The sequence below is a fragment of the Leptopilina boulardi genome, unplaced genomic scaffold, assembly GCF_019393585.1.
Source record: "Leptopilina boulardi isolate dan_hultmark-lab unplaced genomic scaffold, ZJU_Lbou_2.1 LbouV2_223, whole genome shotgun sequence".
Lineage (NCBI taxonomy): Eukaryota > Metazoa > Arthropoda > Insecta > Hymenoptera > Figitidae > Leptopilina > Leptopilina boulardi.
Genome location: NW_026137778.1, coordinates 1,880,141 through 1,888,694, shown reverse-complemented (window position 1 = coordinate 1,888,694; position 8,554 = coordinate 1,880,141).

The following is an 8,554-nucleotide window of genomic DNA, read 5'->3' as shown; positions in this document are numbered from 1 at the left end:
AACATAACCTCAAAATTTATGTCATTTCTGGCGGGGGAGGGGAGGGGACTTGCGGCTATATTCAGAGTCTTGAAACGAACATAACCTTAAATTTTAGGCCATTTTGGAGGAGGAGGGAAAATGAGAGGAGGGAGGGGGGAATTGCGGCTATATTCAGAGCCTTGAAACGAACATAACCTCAAAATTTAGGACATTTCTGGCGCGGGAGGAGAGGGGACTTGCGGCTATATTCAGAGCCTTGAAACGAACATAACCTCAAAATTTAGGTCATTTCTGGCGGGGGGAGGGGAGGGTACTTGCGGCTATATTCAGAGTCTTGAAACGAACATAACCTTAAAATTTAGGCCATTTTGGCGGAGGAGGGAAAATGAGAGGAGGGAGGGGGGAATTGCTGCTATATTCAGAGCCTTGAAACGAACATAACCTCAAAATTTAGGACATTTCTGGCGCGGGAGGAGAGGGGACTTGCGGCTATATTCAGAGCCTTGAAACGAACATAACCTCAAAATTTAGGTCATTTCTGGCGGGGGGAGGGTACTTGCGGCTATATTCAGAGTCTTGAAACGAACATAACCTTAAAATTTAGGCCATTTTGGCGGAGGAGGGGAAATGAGAGGAGGGAGGGGGGACTTGCGGCTATATTCTGAGCCTTGAAACGAACATAACCTCAAAATTTAGGAGGGGGACTCCTAGGTATATAGGTATATCTTATAAGAAATATTTTCTCTAAATTTGAATCTGTGAAAAAATCACTGAATGTAACAGTTCTGTAATGTTTCACTAAAGAATCAGTTAATTAACAGCTACTAATTATATCAGACGTTACAGTTAATTGTATACTGTAAAAATTTTAACTAATTATTTTTATGCAAACTGAAATAATTTAATTTTTAAAAAGTACATAAGTTAAAATATTTCTTCTTGCAGTGCCGCAATTTTGTTATTGAATGAAAATTATTAATTTATGAAATTTTTATTTTATGATATATAAATATTCTTGGGAAAAAAAAAAAAATTTAAAAACATCAGTTGAGATCAAAAGATCACTGTATTTAATCTAAATTATATCTTATATGAGAAAAAGTTGGAATTAATTAAACAAGTATATCGATTCTCAAGTCTGAGTTTACCCTTTTTCTCCGGCAGGTGTAACCGGCTATCCCAGGAATGAACCCCACAGACCGGAAGGGAATAGTGATGGCGGTGAGAAATTCGATGGACCACCTTATACGGTCATTCCATGGGAAATACATCCCTAAAAGATCTATTTATATACTCTTCGAATTTCCATTTCTATTTACATTATATATATTATTATACATCCTTCTTCCTGTAACTAATGTGTAGAAAATATATATATATATACATATACTTTCGATTGATGCAAACAGTTTTTTTTTCTTATTTCTCAGGGATCTTCTTTTCGTTTAGAGGATATTTAAAAAGAATAATCTTATATAATATTGTTTTGGGTTACAAAAAAATATCTCAGATAGGTGGCTTTATATTGAAAGTTTATTTATAAAAACTACTGCCCCAAAACAATTACGTATGTTCAACTTGGGGTTAACTATATGTATTTTATATTTTATTGTTTACTTATGCAGTTTCCGGCTATACAAATTTAATGCCCTGCGAGTAACCGGAAACATTTAGGCTTCATCATGCTTGTTTTAATTATGACCTGTTCAATTATATTAAGGTTAAGTATTCATTCAAAATTTATTTGATGAGAGGGAATAAGAATTCCTGTTCATCCTGTACGTTGAGAATAAGGTATATAGGACATATGGTGTATAAGAATTAATTTTTCGGATTAGTTAATGCAGAGATCACGGTCTTTTATTAATTTTTAAGCCTCTAGAAATAAATTAATTTAAAAAAATGTACTATTGAATTAGATTTACAATTTAAAATTCTTTATTAGATATTTTTTTATATAATTTAGATTACTGTATCATAAATGCAGTACTGAACAGATTTTTTACGTTATACAATTTTATAGATGGTATTTAAATCCATGAAGCTGAAATCAAAATGTGTGTCCTTAAAAGATGTGATAGGCCTAAAAGGAATGCAATAAACATTCATGTATGCTGCTCAGTGACGGGCGTGACCCCAACCTGTCGCCTCTTGGCAGAAAAAAAAGAAAAAGACGAAAGCATTTATTTTACAAAAGCTTGCGTCCCCATTCATCTTTCGAAGACTTTTTCATATGTTAAACGAGTATCATTTGAAAGGAGTGGAAGATCCCAACGAGCAAAGCGTGATGCTGAATCAAATGTCTTTTAATAGAGGATACTGCGATCTGTATATGAAAGCGTGGGAGATCATTTTTTTTTTTTTTTTTGGGTTGCCTCTGTCAAGAAATAATCAACGATTACATCGAAATGCATATAAGAATTATAAAATACTCTTTGAAAATCCTGCTATATTCTCTTTCCAATTAGTCTTCAATTTGAAGTAAAGAGAGGATAAAATGTTTCAAAGTGAAAAAATTTTAAAATCCAAAGAAATTTTTTACACATTAAAAGCCAGATCAGACAAAAAGCACGACCCCTGGTTTCATCGTGACCGGACACACACATCACTTCCGGTCGGGGGGTCGGGCGAAATTTCTACACGGAAATATATAGACAAGCACTTAAGTATACTTTCTTTTACAGATAGTAAAATTGTATAGAAATAAATAATTAAATTTTTAAGATACCATAAACATTTATATTCCAGGGCAATTATTGTGAATTTTTTTTTTCTTTTTTTTTGTCAGGAGAAATTTATACTGCATCTACCAGTGTTTTTTCCATGACCATATATTTTAAAAAGTTAAAAGTGTAAATAAATTCTTTATTGATAAAAGATATCACATTCAGAAAAATTCCTACAAGCTGCCTCGAAAATCGAATGAAATATCACACAATAAGAGGATGTGACATTTACTGCAATCTTGGCACGCATGAATTCAAATACTTTACTTTGAACCTCTTCGTTCGTATTTCACACAAACCAGTATATTTTTTTTCCTGTAGTTGTATATATACGCAAGCGGGAGTTGCTTGTCATTATTGATGCATGATGCTGGAGCACACTAGCAGGTTTTGGTTTAGGTTACTTGCGATTTGTATGAAACTCAATCTTCTACCCACGCTATAGGTCCGTACTCGTTCCTTATATCCGCAACATTACCCGGAACAGCAGTCCACACAAACCGCACTCGAAACTTCATTTTAGTAATTCACCATCATTTTTAATATCCGATCAACTCATAAATTTATTCTTATGTAATTACTCTCAATATATACAATTTTGTCTGTGATACCTTAAAAAAAAGAAAAAAAATTTTTACAATATAATCAATTTAGTTAAAAATAACATTTAACAGTTAAAAAATAGCATTTATAGGTATGTCGTATAACCTCTGCACCAAAAAAAAAGTATTCTCAAATTAAGAATAAAATATTCTAAACTATTTTATTTTAGGGCAAAGTGGGGAATTATAAATAAACAATTGTAACAACTTAACTTTTAAACTTATATTGAATTTTCCAAAACAACAATTATACAAATTAGTCATTACGTAAACTAAATTTTTACAATACATAGTTAATTCCATATAAGAAAAATATCAAAATAGGCACAATAAAATCAAACAATCTAAAATTATAATGAGTCTGTCACGAGTTTATTATTTAAAATAAATTGAATTAATGATTATTGATATCACATATCAATAATAATAATAATAATAATAATAATAATACACATACGCATACTTTCAGCACACATTTGATAGAAATAATTTTAGTAAAATGGTTTTTTTTTTATACTTTCACAGAAAAAGTTTTTTTACATTTTCATCCCAATTTTTAAAAAAACCACTGTTATATAATAAGATTTAACCTTGGCATTTAAAATTTTTTTTAAATCATTAAAAACCGTTTACTGAAAAAATTGTTAATTTTGAAATCTTTACTAAAACACTGCTGTATTCTGGACAACTTTGACAATCGATTTATTGATTAGGAAAACAGAAAATCTTCAAAGAATAAATGATTTTTTATTTAAAAAAATAATAATAAATTTCCATGTATTACAGAAGCTGTGAAAAGTCTGTGATTATTATCATTTCTATAAACAATAATAAATTGGGGAAAGTGAATTATTTACGGCGCGTTTTAAAAAATAACTATTTACAAATTTCAAATTTTTTTTTGTCACCCCAAGCAAAACATTTTTTGCTCGATTAATATGTGTTCTTTGAGTATGAAAATCATATTATACATTTTTTTCCCTCGTGCAATTTTTTTGTAACAGCAAATTATGCATCTTCGAGGTGTGACGTCACTTAAAGTCACCGGTAGAGAAAGCAGTTAATCCAAATGTAAAAAATAAATCACCATTTGAAAGATAATTAAATTACCTCTCAAACCATTGGTCAACCAATTAAATCCATACAAAATTTTAAGAGTTACAGTCGATCAAAGTTCAAATTTCAAGCAAATTTGATTGATTTTTAGACATTTTGTCTAAATTTCGCTAATTTTTTCAAAGTCAAACAATAAAAAAAAGGCAAAATTTAAATTTTTTATTAATAGTATACTGAATTACGAAATTTTTAAGCCTTTATAGACCTCGATCGGATAAAAAATGACAATTCTACACTAGATTTATTGAACAAAGTACTTTTTCACTTTTAGTATTTTTTCAAGTGATTTCGATCTATATCAGTTTTGTATAAAACTATGTTAAGCGAAGCTTACCAAAATGAGCACTCGGGTGTTTTTGGGGTCGCTGATTACGAATCCGAGGTCAGTTTTTGAAAATTCAAAATGGCGGATCCAATATGGCGGACAAAATTTTAATAATTGGAGCTAAGTACTCTAAAATGAATACTCGAAGGTTTTCAGGGTCGTTGATTACGAATCCGAGGTACTTAGCTCTAATTACTAAAATTTTTGTCTGCCATATTGGATCCGCCATTTTGAATTTTCAAAAACTGACCTCGGATTCGTAATCAGCGACCCTGAAACCCTTGAGTACTCATTTTGGTGAGTTTCGCTTAACGTAATTTTATACAAAACTGATATAGATCGAAATCACTTGAAAATATACTGAAAGTGAAAAAGTACTTTGTTCAATAAATCTTGTGTAGAATTGTCATTTTTTATCCGATCGAGGTCTATAAAGACTTAAAAGTTTCATAATTAAATATACTATTAATAAAAAATTTAAAACTTGCCATTTTTTGATTGTTTGACTTTGAAAAAATTAGCGAAATTTAGACGATTGTCTAAAAATCATTAAAATTTTCTTGAAATTACCGGTATTAGTTTTAATTTCTCATATTTGTTTAAATAATCGATTTTTATAAAGTTATAATTTTTTATTATTTAAGTAACATAAGCTTTTCGTTTAATACATAGAAATATAAAAATAGAGTGTGCAAGGGGCCCGAAAAAGCGACAATTAAATAGGCGTTGGACAGAAAGAGACAGATGTGATTTGTGATTGTTTCACTAATGCTTCAGTATTAGTAAGACAAGAAGAAAAGCAGGGCCTACTACTTGCACTTTATTCTTACATCTCTATGGTTTAATAAGTCTAAAATTGATTTTTTTTCGCGATATAAAACGCTCCAGAAAAAAAACAACAATGTTAAAACAATTAGCGACGATAAATATAAAGTAGAAAAGTCGGAGTAATTCACAAATTTTTTTAATTTCCTGATTTTCAGATTGATCAGCGTTGCGTACATTCCAACGTTTCGGTTTCTTATTCTTCAAATGGCTTCGAATTCCAGATTCAGACATTCGCTGAAAAAGACGATTAAATCCAGGCACATATGGTGATCCTTGTTCAAAATACATGTACCACCACGCCTTACGTAAATTATTTGGTATGACTTTCATTATCGGCTGACCAGATTCATCGTTATATTTTTCCAGAGCATACTTTGCCATGGGTGTAATCACAATACAACATACATTTCTGTAATTTGCCAACTCTTCAAGGCAATCCAATACTTCATTATTTGCTATTCCTTCAGCATTTTTTAAGACTGTATGAAGTGACGATCCATTATCGGTATTATATATTATTTCACTTCTTAATGAATAATCCATTTTTGATTTTAATCCTAATTTGATCAAATCATCGAGGGTGTTTACTTCTTTCTCGATTTCATAGTGAAGACTCATGTCAGTAAATACGTTATAGATGTTCATTGACAATATCATTGATGTGAATAGAATCGTGGCAAAAATAATCCGATCAAACAGTTGTTTTGGTTCCTTGTCCACAACGTATCCAAAGAGTATTTGGAATAGTTTAAGAGGTTGCCATACGTCCATGTCCATTTTGAGAATTCTCGACAAAATCAAAAGCAAAGTCATCAAAGTAGCGCATAATGCTAATGTTGCTGAAATGTTTCCAGTAATAACCAGTGAAGAAATCCTTTCTTTTCGAATAGGTACTACTGCTTGAAGCCCAGTCAGATCTAGTTCTCGACTAAATTCAACCCAACTGTGAAAAAGAGGTTCTGTTCCAAAAAGACGATTCGCTATCAGGTTTAAAGTATTGTTCTCCAGCATTCTTGTTAAACCGTCAGAGTTATTTCCATTCAAATTAAAGGTTCCAAATGTTGTATAATTATGAGGAATGAATTTTAGCAAAAAATTCATTTCCTTTGCCATAAATCTTATGACGTTTGCATCAGTGCCCGACATATCGATTACATGACCAGAAGCATTGCGCGATACATTGAGCAATGGAACGAAAGTGGACATGCTCGCATTTAATTGCCATTGATGTAAATTTTGAAGTTTGTCTGGAAACCATACAGATTTCCGTGTCAGTTTCGAAATTTCAAAATTTTTAGACTTCAAGAACGGGTTATATTGGATAAGTTTTGCAAAGCCTTCATTGATTCCTTTAGTAAAATATTTGCCTGCAAATGATTTCTTATCTATTTTGAGAATAGTAGCATCCAACACTTGTAGGCTCCACATTTTACGCAACAGTCTCTTGGATGGTAACTTTTTTTCCTCATTGGGAAAAATAATCAGCCATTTTGGTCGAGTGCGACCTCTTGACAAACCATTGAAAAATTCAATTGCATCTGTTGTCTGATTATTTTGTGATGCGTTTAGTGAAGGAATGATAATAAACAAATTCGTTCCACGATAGTCTTTAAATAATTGAAGATTTTTTGAGCAATTTGATTGACTTTCTTTCATGCAATGAAAACTGACTATCTGAGTTGGAAAACTTGATGGAATTTTGAAAATCAAATTTTCATTAAAATCTTTTTTATCATTGTCGATAATTAGAAATACCTGATACTTTTTTGAATCACGTTGAATGTAATTGATTAAATGCTGAAACCATTCCGTATGCGGTGCACTCTTTGCAACATAAATTGTAATGAGAAAACTGAATAGTATTATTTGACAAATTCGCATTTTTTTTGTTTTAATTACCACCTTTTTTTTATATCAAAGAGATGATGTTTCAATTATATAATATATTAATTTATGTTTCGATAGCCGTTCGGCGATCTTCTTTTGACTACAAAAACCAGAAAAGAAAAAGAAATTCGCCGTTGAGACAATCACAATTAAAAAATTTTATTTAACTTAAGTTAATTTTAAATAAATTACTTACATGTTATCTACTTTTATATCGTATGAATTGTAATTATCTACTGAATTTTTTTTGGTAGTAAATTTTTAAAAATTTTATTAAAGAAATAACTCTAGAGGAATTGAAGAGATTAAAGGTTACATACTGCGACTGACTTAAAATATAACTTTTATGTTGAAAGCCAAGAATTGTAAAAAATGAATAATTTTTCTTACTTCATTTCAGTAGATGGATTTTTGATTAAAGATAGTACAAAATGCATTTAGAAAATTGAAAAATATAACTTTGTATGACGTGGCCTTTTTTATTTTTTTCGTTCAATATATGACCTTTAACAAAAATAAAAAAAAATTAGAATTGAAAGAAAGGAAAATTTTTTTAAATCTCTACTAGCATAATGTGTTCTTGACAACTTTGTCAATCGATTTATTGATTAGGAAAACAAAAAATTTTCAAAGAATAAATAATTTTTTATTTGAAAAAAATAGATTCCCACACGGAAAAAAGTACAACCGTATTTGAGTAAACTGTCAAATTTTAATAAAAATATTAGTAATTTTACACTTAACTTATTAAATCCACAAATTTTTTATAAATAAGTAATTGCATGTGGAAATATTTTGCCTATAATTATTGTCTATTAATAAAAATATCTTTAACTAGTACAACTGACAGCTGACGACAGTGCGTAAATAATCAGAACTGGGAAATTACAACTCAACGTCTGAATTGTTGCTCGAAAGCAGAGTTGGGTAGTAACTGAATTTTTTGTGCATATTAGGCTGTATCAGTTCATCGAGATTTCCCAGTTCTGATTATTTACGCACTGTCGTCAGCTGTCAGTTGTACTAGTTAAAGATATTTTTATTAATAGACAATAATTATAGGCAAAATATTTCCACATGCAATTACT